The sequence below is a fragment of the Uloborus diversus genome, chromosome 7 (assembly GCF_026930045.1).
Source record: "Uloborus diversus isolate 005 chromosome 7, Udiv.v.3.1, whole genome shotgun sequence".
NCBI lineage: Eukaryota > Metazoa > Arthropoda > Arachnida > Araneae > Uloboridae > Uloborus > Uloborus diversus.
The window spans coordinates 164,602,487-164,617,774 of NC_072737.1; positions in this window are offsets into that span (position 1 = coordinate 164,602,487).

A 15,288-nucleotide genomic window follows, 5' to 3' on the forward strand; every position below is an offset into this window, starting at 1 on the left:
AGTTTCCTGAAGTGCTACAAGTTGCACAAATGCAGACTTCTCTCAGTTGTAAAAAATATTTTCGCTCCCAGTTTAAAGATTAATTCAGAGTATTTATAAGGTGTATCGGCTTCAATTCGTTTACGGTTTGTCCATGCTGTTTAAACTCCCAAAGGGAGCGAATAAGTATGGACTTCGTAGCTTTGTCAGACTTGCAAGCAAGTGAGATGTTTGATACTTACTTGCAATTTTAGCTTAGCTTTGCCCATGCTTGCAGTACTGCTTTTGGCACTGTCTTGATAAATCAGGAAGCTGCCAAGCTGTAATAATATCCCTACCAGAGATGACTTTGAACTTCCAGTGACACGAAGGCTTTAACGGGAAGATTTCTGGATTTTTCAGGAAGGTTACTGAGTTTTAGCGGAAAACTTTCCTGGTTTTTGCGAGATGTGTTACTGGCAGAAAGTGGGCACATCAGCTGCCTATTATTTTCCAGGAACGTTTCTGAATCGTTTTTACAGTGTGTGGTAACAAAGAAAATGCTAATAAGCCTAGTAAATTTTGTTCGTATGCATGATTTTTTCGCTTTATTCTTTTTAAATTAATTTTCAAAGTCTTGTTGATATTCTGACCCACGTAGAAAGAAATGAGAATTCAAGAAGCATTATTAAACGTCAAACATTAACGCAAACTACGTAGTTCGTAGTTCTAAGCAGCCATTTTCACGATGTTGAATTCGATATTTATCAATTCTTGATAAAACTAAATAATAATTGTAGCCTGACAAGAATAACAATTAATGCTAGAAAATTTAATATGACATTACAAATTATTACCAAAAGAAGATGATACTTCTTTGCTTTGCTTGGCTAGCGCTTATTGTTTTGCATTTGTAGCTGAGTTCTTTCTCTCGAATTCCCGAATCGGTTAATTTAAATTTTTCTGTTTCGATGTTTCTAATTTCTTAGCTACGATTTAATTATGTCATGTTATGCAAATCATCTACAAAATTCTTACGGATATATGGTGGTAGTTTTCTTTTCAGTTGATTGACCATTATTTCTTTTTACTTAACGAATTCTGTAATCTTACTACCATTTTATTCCACTCATGATAAAAATTAAAAATGGTTTAACTAAAAACGCGAAATCTCGCCAAGGCTACTTTGCTCGCACAATACTAAAACTATAACCTTAAACAAATTTGGCGAAACCTTTCAGCTGAGAATAAAAGGAATAAAGTAAATTCTTTCTTGGTTAAACATTTTTCATTTTGTTCTACGGTAATATATTCAAGAAAATATTTTGCATACTGTCCATTCCAACTAAATATTGTTGTAAAATATGGTTACTTAAATTAATTTGATTTTAAAAAAATACCCATATTCTTGCAAATTCACACAAAACAATAAAAAATTTTACCTGGTATAACGTTATCCAAGTTTGTTAATCCAGAGTTTTCTTGTGTAAGGAAAACTAACATTATTTTGAGAAGCTCGAGAATACTACTAAGGGACGAAACAATATTTCTGAAGCTGAAAGCAATCTAAGACACATCGATTGTGTTAATAAATACTCAGAACAAACTGCCTGTGTTTACGTCAACAGACACACGTGGAACGCAACGTGGCAATGTTTTAGTTTCATGAGCAGTTTTGTAAATCACCGCAAGGGAGCGTATTCGAGCGCTGGAGTTGCGAATATTGCTTCCTCGTTAAGTATGGGGGGGGGGCAGAATTTTAAGGAAAGATATAGAAGAAAGTTTCGTGATGGCCACAACATACTAGTTTCCCCTTGTAAATATTATCTAGCTCTTAACTGTTGGCCATCCATTTAGTAGGAAAGGAATTAAAAAAAAAAAATATTAATTTGAATTTTTGGCATCTTGCATTCAAATTATGTTTTTCGCAATCACGAGCGTGTGTGTGTACGAATGCGCGTGTGTGTTTGTGTAGGCGCATGTGTGTGGGTGCGCGTGTGTGTCTATGTATGCATGTGTGTGCGTGTTGTGTTTGCAGTGCTGTGTGTGTACGAATGCGCGTGTGTGTTTGTGTAGGCGCATGTGTGTGGGTGCGCGTGTTTGTCTATGTATGCATGTGTGTGCGTGTTGTGTATGCAGTGCTGTGTGTGTACGCACGTGTGTGTGTGTATGTAGGCATATGATTTTGTGTCTGTGTGGAGGCATGAGTGTGTGTATGTGTGTTTGTGTTTGTGTCTGTGCGCAGGCATGAGTGTGTAGGCGTGTGTGTGTATGCGTGTGTGCGTAGTATATGGATGCCTCCGACCAGAAGAAACGGATAGCTCAAGACCGGGGGACAGCCGCGCCTGGAGGACGGCAGGCGGTGGTGCTGCAGGCCTGGTCCAAGCTGAAAAAGGAACCGGAACATCAAGGACTGTCAAGTGAGAACAATAAGCAATCGTGATTGCTCAAAAAAAAAAAAAAAAAAAAAAAAAAAAAAAAAAAAAAAAATCAATCAATAATAACGAAAAATAATTAACAAGAAATTTAGAACTGATTGTAGCAAAATAATAATTATAAATATGTACACCCTCTTTTAAGACTTATAATAACCCTTCACTAATGTTTATATTACGGAGAGGATATGGGAACTGTTCATATGTGCCCCTACATCGTGTGTGCCCCGTCATCTACCTTAGAACTAATTTTTAAAAATAAAGGATTATTAATTTAGTTAAAAAATTTAAACATTGTCATACATTTACTTGAATGTTCGTATAATGGTTTGCAATAATTATGTTTGAAAAGCAAACGAAGTCTTTTAAAAACAGACGGTTCAAATACAGTCTATGAAGATTTTAAGTTATTCAAAATTAAATTATATTCCAAGTTGTCTTGAGATAATCAAGTGTAAGAATCATTTTATTCTTTTGCAAACGATTACCTTTTTGTATGTGTGCACAGTTGCTGTGATCGAATTAACATAATATTTTTACATCTTTTATTAACACGGAATAGTCAGCCAAATTCCATCACAACATCAAGAATGACTTAGGAGCCATTCATTAATTACGTAAGGGTAATTTTGGCGATTTTTCCCCCCCCCCCCTCCCCATGTAAGGGTATGTAAGATTTTTCAAACACCTTCCCCCTATTCTTACGTACGATTTCATTTTGTTTTCCAAAATAATAAAATAACGAATCTTACATCACTGGAATGGTTAGTAAGTTCACTTTTATTAAATTTAAGACCTTTTTGTGTGAAGAAATATTTAATAAAAAGTGCAATCTAGACAGTTTTTTCGACATGTATTTGTACATGATGCGATACTAATCAAAAATAAAACATGCCAAACGAAGTGCGATGAATGACCCCTAACTAAATGGCATTCAAATCTTATTCAAAGACTAACTACGTCATATCTTCTTGACATCACGTGTCTTGCTCCGTCAACAAAATACCTTGAAATTGATGCTAGAACTTTTTTAAAAAACTGAATTGAGGAAAAAATTACCAGAAACCAAATTTTAAATAAAAATAATTAACTCTTATGCAAAGTTTTCTACAAAAGACAAAGCTGTTTAAAATTCTAGAAAAAATATTAAATAAATAAGAAAGTTGTTTTGTTTTGCACAAAAAAAAAAAAAAAAAAAAAAAAAAAAAAAATCTAAAAGGAAGCAGTCTTTTATGTTAGCCTCGTTTATATTTACTTTGAAAAGAGAAAATGGTAATTATCTCTCTTCTCAAAAGTGCTTGATTTATTCTTTGAGATCTTTCAAGAAAAATTTAATTACTTCTCGATTCATTCATACAAACAGCTGCTGAATAATAAAAGCTGTGAAATCGGCACTTTTATGTCGCCAACCGAAAAGAACATGCTTTGGAAAAGAAGTTTTTTAGCATGATTTTCGGCATCTTGTTAAGGGTAGAGCCGCTTTATAGATAGGCCGGCGCATCAACTTAAGTTTAGCCATTTTGGACCAGATTTTTCATTGTTGTGGATATAAGATTACCACAGCAAAGTATCGAGTTTCGCCAAATTTACCGAAAATAATATTTTATTCAACAAACAATTCACGTGCCGCAAAAATCGCTCGCAGTGAACAATCACCAAACGCGATAACTCGCCAAAAAAACAACCACTCAAACACGCGCTCCGATCCAAAATGGCTGATCTTAAGCTGATGCTTCTAAAATCTACGCCATCGGCTCCCAACCGGTGGTTCGCGAACCCCTGGTATGAAGGGGGTTCGCGAAAACGATATTGTAATAGAGGAATTTTAACATTTTTGTTTGAGATGAAATCTCAAGTTCAAGAGTTTTTTTTTTTTTTGAGCAATCACGATTGCTTATTGTTCTTATTTGACTGTTTTTGGCGTCCTATCATTTTATTTTCCCACCGCCACCCTCTGCACCATCACCGTGGACAGGCGGGCTCCTCACGATGCTGCACCTATAGCGAAAGCCGTCTCCAGGTTGCATCCATGTCCTACACACACGCGCATACATACACAACTACACACACAAACACATACACACATACACCTATACACACATACACCTACACACACATACACCTACACACACAAACACATACACACACAAACACTTAACACACAAACACACATGCATACATACACACACATACACACAACTACCGACACATTCATGCCTGCACACAGACACAAACACACATGCCGACATACACATACGCATACATACACACACGTACACACAACTACCCACACATTCCTGCCAGCACACAGACACAAACACATATGCCTACACACATACACATACCCCCCCCCCACGCACACATACACATACCCCCCCCACACACACATACACATACCCCCCCCACACTTATACCAGCGCACAGACACAAACACACATACCCCGTGCACACAAACACCCCCCCTCCACACACATGCCTACATACACACACTCGTGATTGCGAAAAACATAATTTGAATTCAAGATGTCAAAATCCAAATTAATTTATTAATTTTTTTTTTTTTTTTGTTCTTCATTTGTTTATTTGTCTCTTGCAAATTCGACACTCTTTGGACAAAGTTCAAAGATTCAAATTTTGAACGCAATGAAAGCATACTAATTACGAATGCTTTAGTTTTCTCTGTAGCTTTTATCTTAAAACTCGATTAAATGTTATGGAAATATTTTATGGAGCATATACGAACGTCTGAATTATTTATGCTCGATTTTCAACATTTAGTTTCTTCACCTTTTGAGTGTGACGAAGTGTGGTGTACTGGAAATGCGTAGAATTGCGATTTCGCTAGTGTTTGTCGCTGAAATTTTCACATTACCTGAATTACAATGTTCTTTGAACTGACGAAAAAGAGAAGGGATAGTTCGCGTCGCATTAAAAAAAAAAGAAAAAGAAAATTAATTTGAACTTTGACATCTTGAATTCAAATTATATGTTTTTCGCAATCACGAGTGTGTGTATGCAGATGTGTGTGTTTGTGTGTGTGTGAGGGGGGTTTGTTTGTGTGTGAGGGGTATGTGTATGTGTGTGTAGGCATGTGTGTTTGTGTGTGTGTATGGGGGTAGTTGTGTGTTTGTGTGGGAGGGATATGTGTATGTGTGGGTAGTTGTGTGTATGTGTTTGTGTGTGTGTGTATGTGTAGATGTCTGTATGTATACGTGTGTATATGTGTTTGTGTGTGTAGGTGTATGTGTGTGCATAGGTGTATATGTAAGTGTAGGCAAGTAAGTGACGCAACCTGGGGACTGTTTTCGCTAGAGGAGCAGCATCGTGAGGCGGCCGGCTGACGGTGGTGCTGCAGAGAGAGCGAAGGGGAAATAAAATCATAGGAATTTAAAACTGTCAAGTGAGAACAATAAGCAATCGTGATTGCTCAAAAAAAAAAAAAAAAAAGAAAAAAATGCTGGGTTGGAACTTGCGACAGGACAGTGTGAGGGTAAGCAGTAAAAAAAAAATGAATGAAATTAGGCCTTGCATTTTGAATATTCTCGGTACATAAAAGAGAAATTTATGAAATTCGTGCAGAAAAATTATCTTGTAATAAGTAAACATATTTTTTTAAGTAAAAATTACCTTTTATGCAGTCATTAGACTTAATTATAGGCGTTTTTATTGTACCTCAAAAACAAAATAAGACAAATAAGAATAATTACTCATTTTATTCTGCACATTTGGTATAAAGACAAGAAAATTCCTCAACATTCAAAAGATTAATGCACGCAAAATATCTCTATCAAACAAGTAGACTCGTAGTCCTTTTCAACAAGATATAAATTTAGTGACCTTTCGAATTTTACTGTTGGAAAAAAGATTACTTTATTAATTTGAGACAATTTTATAAAAGCTATGTTTAAAGATAATTCTTTAATTGACTTCTGATTTAGTGTTACCAATAAATGATACTGTCGTATTATAAAAAGACATTTTGAATTTTATTAACCTTTTGGACAAACTTTTCTATCTGAAAAAGGATTTTCAGCATATACAGAGTTAAACAGATGCATATTAAATGCTGAATTCAATGCAAGACGGAAATTTTCATATATTTAAGCCAAACTTTGGGCTTTTTTGTTCCACAACCATCCCATTAAGTTTTTCGCAAAATTGACTGAGGCCCAATAAAAAATAATCACTTGGTTTGTTTTTAAATGAATTAGTTTTGCATTCATTTTCTAGCTATCATTTTAGTTTCTTTATAGCAATGTTTGTCTTTTTTTTTTTTTTTTTTTTTTTTGTAGTTATGTTTTTATAATTGTTATGCACTAAAGGGCAGCATCAAACTAAAAAATGCTCTCAAATATTATTGCAATTGTGATTATTATTATTTTTTTTTGCTTGTTACTTATTACTTATTTCACAAGGGGTTCGCCAACTTCCTTCGGATTTTGAAAGAGGTTCGCAAGAGAAAAAAGTTGGGAACCGCTGCTCTACGATCCTTCCCGCTTATTATTCCAAACTAGAGAGCGCTGCAAGCGCTGTATATTATGGTAAAAATTTAGTGGCAACACTTAGAGAGAGAGAGAGAGAAAGAGATGAATAGAGTTCGAACACGAGCAAAAGCTCTGTGTAAAAGCGAGTCATTCGCTATGTCCATAATAAATGTTTATGATTTAATCACCAGTGTAAATATGTGCATAGATAGTCTTCAATAAAAATGTTAAGTTTTTTTAGAGTAGCAATAGTTTTAACTACCACGGAACCAAGAATCGACAAGAAATGACTTTTTTTTTTTTTGGAACGGGGCCTTAGTTAACGGTATGTGCAACAGAACCACGCCACCTTTTCAGATTCGTGACACCAGCCCGATGCCTTAGGCTCATTGAAAATATCCTCATACAGTGAAACCTGTGTAAGTTGACCACTTGCGGTGCAGTACTTTGGTGGTCAACTTAGACATGTGGTCAACTTATAGAGGGTAGTAATGAAATTTTTTTTTTGTCATTTCTTGTCCCATGCATTCATTTTTTAACTAATTGGAATACTTTAAACTCACTGTCATTGTTTAACATTACTTTAAAAAAATAAGAAAAAATGTTTTTTAAATATTTTTAGACATTATTTACCAGGATGACGAGTAAAGTATCATACAAATTTAAAATTATTAACAATTCCTAAAAATTCACAACAAGTCAAAAGTGACTCAAATTCTTCATTTGATTTTTTCTTGTACATTTTGAACTATGGTAATCTACTTTTCAACAAAATACCTCTTTATTAAAGTTATGCGCATTTTCTGGGACTTAACATGAGCCCAATATTTTTTGATGGAAACATAAATATTTATAGGTTTTTCTAAAATGTCTGGTTACTTATTTGAGGCACAACTGATGAAACTTTTAGTACAATATAATGCTTTTGTCTAGTGGTGTAACTTACAAAGGGTTTTTTACAATACTTTAAACCAAAGCTGGTGTATATCAGTGGTCAAGATAGAGAGGTGGCCAAGTTAGAGAGGTTTTCCTTCATTATATAAGACAGGACTAATTCCGTTCCTGACAAAAGTGGTCAACTTGGACAGGTGGTCAATTTATAAAGGTGATCAACTTTACAGGTTTTACTGTATATATATAATAGAGAGAATGATCGAGAAAAGCTCCTGACGTCATCAACAATGAAACTCGCTCCACGACCTGATAATTTGATAATATGTTTTGGTAATGAAATAAAAATATATAACGTTATACGCTGTAAATAATCTTTATGGTAAGTGAACTGGTGGATATCGGGCATAAAGTGTTTATCTTTACTACTGCATCCTAATCACTATTACTCTTTTCATGGGTATGCCTCGTATTACCTATTCTAGAAAATTACCAGTCATAATAAGACGGGTGCAAATTTCTTGACGATTTCCATTCCATTCCATCTGTAGAAACAAGAAACCCGACGAGTAGGGTGCTTTCGCAGTTCGTGATTGCGAAAACCATAATTTGAGTTCAAGACGTCCAAATTTAAATGAATGCTGGAAACTGGATTTTTAAAAATCTGTGTTCTGTATGTTCTTTTTAAAATTTGTTTTCGATTTTCTTTTGTTTTTAGCCATATTTTACATTAAGCTATTGTTCCCTGACGAATTCTGCAATATTAATGTTATTATTATCTACATCTTTAAATATTTTCCAGCATTCCATCCCCCCCCCCATTATTCAAATCACCTTTTGTACATGCAGGAAGAGTAGTTTTCGAATTTCTCCGATTCTTAAAGTAACAGATCACGGGCGCTAGAGTGAATATTCCATTCACATTCGACTGTCACTGCGGGATTGGTTTTATGACTGCTAAGATGAAGATGGAGTTTAAGAACGGCATTTTACGACTAGAAAAATATGCCGGCGATCTGGGTTTTATTCGCTCATTATGAAGATTTATGACTCCGGTGATTTGTATTCATTTCGAAAGAGCATTCTAGATGGTAATATAGTTTTATACTGTACATTACCGAGAACTTTACCGAGAGTATCAGGGAAAAAATCAGTTATTATATATATGTATATATATATATATATATATATATATATATATATATATATATATATATATATATATATATATATATATATATATATATATATATATATATATATATAAAATACACTACTTCATGTCATTCTAGATAGCAAAAATGTTACGTTCGTCACAGTATAATACTTTAGTTTCAAAAACCAACTTATGTGATTTTTACTGTGTTCTCTTGTATGAAGTATTACACCAAAGTCTCTCAAAGTTGAAGTATTACACCACACCATTATTTCACAAAATTCTGCAAAACCACAACTTAATGATTATTTTACGTTTAAAACTCTTGTTTTGCAGCGAAACAGAGTCTCTGAATGTTACGTTCGTCACGATCCACTGTATCGATTACTACAAGTCAGCTGGACAAAATTCAAGTTCAGAATTCATCATTTCATCACACAAAATTAAAGTGTTCCTAAATTCACATGACTTAATTGTTCAAGATCGACATTATTTATACCGGTAAGTGCTCATTTTGCCTAATTTAGTTACTCTATCTGATTATTAAACGATGTTTTTAAAAAATTTAAGATAAAAGAAGGAGTTTTAGCTCATTTAAAACCTTTCAAGTGATGGTAATGATTTTACCCGTTTTAACCCGGGCTAAATTTTCTGTATATAACAGCTGCATTAATAATAAGGCGTATTATAGTCAGCACACTCCAGTACAGCATTTTTTTTCTCTAAAGTACTTTCTTTCGAGTAGGCATTTCTTTGAAGAATGATTGAAGCACCCAAAACTTTGTGTAAAACAAATATGTTGTACTCGAGTGTGCTGACTGTAATGCGTCTTATTATTAATGGAGAAGCTGTAGCTACTACATGCAGAAAATTTAGCCTGGGGACAAATGGGTAAAAGTCATTACCACTACTTGAAAGTTTTGAAGCGAGGAAAAAAATTCTTCTTTCATCTTTTAAATTTTTTTTACATTGTTTAACTATCAGATAGATTAGTTAAATTAGGGAAAAAAAGCACTTACTAGTATAAATGATATCCATCTTGAACAATACAATCATATGAAATTAGGAACACTTAAATTTTGTGGGATGAAATGATGGATCGAATGACCCAGGTGTTATTTTCTGGAAAAACGTAATTTTACACCCCTCCCCCTTTTTTTTAAAGTGTAAAGTCGGCTTGAGTTAAGAACTGAAAAAAAAGAAGAGATGAATAAAATTAAACCGCAGACGATTCGTAACTATGACGATCAAAAATTGCTGTCTAAATAAATATTTAAAAAAAAAAAAAAAACGTCGCTGTGGTAATCTGAAAAATCAGAGCAACATTAAGTTTCGTCAAGTGAGTAAAAAAACAGTTCGTAATTGCTCAATAACTGCAATTTTTTCTGTGTACTCGCTTATTACTTATGCTCGTTCTTGTTCCATTTTCAATTCAAAAAAAAGAAAAAAAAAGAAGAAACCTTTGTCAAGAAATAATACAATGCATTGCTTTTTGGGAAGAAATAATGCATGTGCTGATATTTGGTACATGGCTGGAACTAACGGCAAAGCACTCTTGGGAAAAAATGTAATCGTGTGTGTTGAGTGATATGAATAACACATATATAAGATACAATGTCTGGTGGAAAATAGTGATTAGAATCAACTCAAAAAACCCTAAATTAGATTTATATTCCTGCGCCATCTACAGACGAAAACTTACCCTAAACTTCTGGTTTGTTCCTAATCAATCAAATCAAGCAATCTCGCTGTAATTCCCAAATCGTTTTGTAAAAACTTAATTCCAAAAGGCAAGTCACGCGTCCAACTTAAAGAAATCTTTCTCCGAATGAAATTTCACCGATATTTTCCACGTTACCATTTAACACCTGAAGCACGTATTCTCATTTGATATTATTACGTCCGGAAATTGAAGAGGAAATGCTCTCAGATGAAAGGAAAAAGAAAGGATTTTAAAGGCTTCTTTTTGCAAAACTAATTTTTATTATTTTTTTTCTTTAAATTCATTTCTTTCTATTTCACGTAATAAGAAACTTTGTAATAAAAAAAAACTTTATCTTGCAGATCACGAACACCCCCCCCCCCCCCTTTGGAGATGAATACCTTGTGAAAAAAAATTATGTTTTTATCGAAAAGTTTTCTACCTGAAACGTACCTCGAAAATTTATCTATTAGAAGATTTGAGTTGATTGTATCTAAAGGATGGCAAAATGGGATTTCTTTCAAAACACGAAAAATAAATTTGTCTAACTAGAAAATAAAACGTAATATCTGTACTTCAGAGCCAGGCTGATGTAAGTCCAAAAATTGTGATTCTCTGTTTATTAGTGCAGGAATTCTCAAACTTTTTCGACTCACGGAACACTTTGACGAAATAGACTTTCCTCGCGACACCCTAGTTCATCTCTATCATATAAGCTAAATACACTAAATAAGGCCAACCTTATGTTCATAACCAAATATCCTGCTCATTTATGACTGAATTGACACCAGATTTTCATATTCATCAGATGGCTTGTTGGACTACCATCCACTTTTCTAGGATATCAAATAATAGAAAAAATGACAGTACACAAAGACATTAAAGCAAGAAAAAACAACGCCAAAAAAGCACAAATTGCCAATTACAGCAGACACGTGTTTCGGCGTTTCAGGGAACGCCTTTTTCAGTGCAAAAAGTAATGAGCTTATGGATGAAAAAACATCCGACAAAAGCCATTTGCATTGGCTTTTTGCATTGAAAAAAGCGTTCCCTGTAGCGCCGAAACACGTGTCTGCTGTAATTGGCAATTTGTGCTTTTTTGACGTTGTTTTTTCTTACTTTACTGCTCGGCACAAAGGTATTTATTTATCCTATCTACACAAAGACATGTTTCTCTTTGAATTCATCTACTACATAAATCAGACTTCAAGAACAATAAACATATTTTTTTATGCTATTAAACTACAGTGAACCACGTAGAAACAAAAGTTTAGTTACTAGTAGTTAGTTTTGACATCTTTCTTCTGTAATAACATTTGCTACGTTGTTGCCTGGTAATCAAAAACTGTTCGTTGAAAAGGCTTAATCATCAGTCAGGCTTTATAATGATGATGAAGACACGATATAGCGATTTTTTTATTACTTATGCTACATGAAAAAATAAGGAGATGACGTTGAGCCTGTGAACGTAATTCTAAAAAAAAAAAGAAAAATTAATCTGAGTTTTGACATTTTAAATTCAAATTATGTTTTTCGCAATCACGAGTGTGTGTATGTAGCCGTGTGTGTTTGTGTGTGGGGTATGTGTGTTTGTGTGTAGGGGGTATGTGTATGTGTGTAGGCATGTATGTTTGTGTCTGTGTGCTGGCATAAGTGTGTGGGTAGTTGTGTGTATGAATGTGTGTGCGTGGGGGCGGGGTATGTGTATGTGTGTGTAGGCATATGTGTTTGCGTCTGTGTGCAGGCATGAATGTGTGGGTAGTTGTGTGTATGTGTGTGTGTGTAGGTGTCTGTATGTATGCGTGTGTGTATGTGTTTGTGTATGTGTGTAGGTGTATGTGTGTGCGTGTGTGTGTGTGTGTGTGTGTGTGTGTGTGTGCGTGTGTGTGTGTAGTTGTGTACGTGTGCGTGTGTGTAGGACATGGTTGCAACCTACAGACGGCTTTCGCGAGAGAAGCAGCATCGTGAGGAGCCGGTGGACGGTGATGCTGCAGAGGGTGGCGGTGGGAAAATAAAATGATAGGACGATATTAGGGAAAATAAAATGACAGTCAAATGGAAGCAATAAACAATTGTGATTGCTCAAAAATCCTTTGTAATTATTTTACCACTGTTAAAACAGCTCGCGTGCCTTCTTTTGCATGTTCTCTAGACAAACATTTTTCCTCTCACCTATATAGTAGCAATTATATGACTTATGTCGTTCTGACTTTGAGGTACAGATTTTTAAACTCAATAACAATGAAAGGTAGAAATATCCTTTGTACGGGAAAGTGATTGGTTTATGTTGAAATAATGATAAAAAAAATAGAAGGAATGAAGCCAGAGCCTATAACGGATTTTTAGATTCCACATTTATTTCTCATTTTTATTGAAATAAGTAGTTTAAAAAACAACTCTGACATAATCTATATATATAATTCTCTTACGTGCCGGCAAATGAAGGGGTGAATTTCTAAACCTCTGTTGGCAACACTTCGCCGATAAATCATGTAAACAAACTTCTACGTTGTTTTGAAATCTTGAATCACAGAATACTCAACGAACTTTTTTTTTTTTTTTGAGATGAGTTTGAGTCGGGTTGTGGCCCATTTCAACCTTAATCAGCAAAGAAAAGCTCAAAGAAGGCAGGAAACCGTTCTTGAATCCAATTTAAGACGAGCCATTTCCAGAGTTGTATTCTCTGATTCGCTGCCGATAATTTTTAGCGGCTGGGGAATTTTCAGTCAGCAGTTCCTTCAACAGATCAGGTGCGTCACACAATGCCGGTAACCGCACCTTTCCGTCATGGCAACATTTAGTATATTTATTTGCAGTATTACGCTCTTTCTGCCAATAAAGAGCACCACAAAATTCGCATTCTTCACACATTGCTCCACAATCATGTTCATCGGCAATGTTGTTTTGAACGCGTAGGCGCTTTGAGCGTCGTCTATTCTCTGCTTCAGTACGACAGTTCAGTTCAAAATGAATAACCGAGAAAGAATTTACTTTATTCCTTTTATTCTCAGCTGAAAGGTTTCGCCAAATTTGTTTAGGGTTATAGTAGTTTTAGTATTGTGCAAGCAAAGTAGCCTTGGCGAGTTTTCGCGTTTTTAGTTAAACCATTTTTTGTTCGTGACGTGGCAAGGATTCAGAATAACAACAAGAAGGACAAACGTTTGAGAAAATATGTTTGGTGCTCTCTGAGCCTGTTTTTAGTCATGGCCAGCTCTATGTGGCATTATCAAGAACAAGATCTTTTGAAGCAGTGTCAGTTGTGGCTCCCAAACGGGACATTTCTAATTGTGTATATGAGGAAGTTTTCTCAGATTAGAATATATAAGAGTGTAAATATGTAAATATATATAAGAGTGTAAATAATGTAAATACATCCCTCGGGGGAGCCTGTAACCCCTAGAGGGCGCGTCCCCAGGTGGCGGATAGGGGAATGCCTTCATTGGTTTTCCAATGGGTGGTAGAAGGGAAATAAAATACCTTCCGCGGACCAACAGGTAGAAGTGCAATCTCTCCAAAGCAATGACAGACACTTTTGTATCTATAATGGTAAAGTTGTGCACATTGCCAAGGCAGTCATCTTACATACAGCAAAGTTAAACTGTCGAAAATCTGGCTAAAGCAGACAAATTAACATTATGAACGTAATTTTCATATTGGTTAAATGGATGGTGACCTAAATGCAATTACCAACTTTAATTTTTACGGAAAATTTTAGCTAGGCTAATGTATTGGCATACAGCGAGCGAGCGAAGCGAGCATGGATCGCGAAGCGATCCACAGGGAACTGCGTAAGCAGTTCCGGGGGTTGGCGAGCGATAGCGAGCAGGGGGCGATAGCCCCCTAGTTATCTTATATATTATTTCTCTAGTCTGTTCTTCTGTCCGTCCGCGATATCTTTCTTATTCCTTTATCAAATCTCATTATTTAAACTCTCATTTTAAAGCTTATCGTGCCGGCTAATGACGAAAAATAGACCCATAGTATAAAAGTGTACCGCTTCTCTTAAATTCGAGATTTAAAATCATTTAAGAAGAGCTCTTCAGCCTTGAGTAGGTAAACGGCAGTATCTGCAGCAACGAGCTTTCGAGGTATTTAAAGAATTGTTTTTTGGATTCAATACTAACTATTGGGAAATGTTGGAATTAAACTTTTTTTCGCGCTTTTTTTCAGCAGAAACCAAATAAGCAAGCTTCTTCACTAATTCTTTACTAATAATAAAGCTGAATGTCTCTCTCTCTCAGGATCTCTCTCTGTCCGGATCTTTGTCTGTCTGTCTGTCAGGATCTCTGTGAAGCACATAGCGCCTAGACCGTTCTGCCGATTTTCATGAAATTTGACACAAAGTTAGTTTGTAGTATGGGGGTGTGCACCTCGAAGCGATTTTTCGAAAATTCGATGTGGTTTTTTTTCTATTCCAATTTTAAAAACAAAATTATCATAAGATGGACGAGTAAATTACGAAATTATTATAACGTGGAGCCGTAACATGGGCACAAGCCAATTGGCAAGATACGAAATTATCATAACGTGGAACTGTAACATGGGTACAAGCCAATTGGCGAGAAATTTCACCGTACAATATTTATAAATATACAGGCAAACCAAAAGACCTTTTAATTTTTCTATTACGGGCAAAGCCGTGCGGGTACCATTAGTTACTAA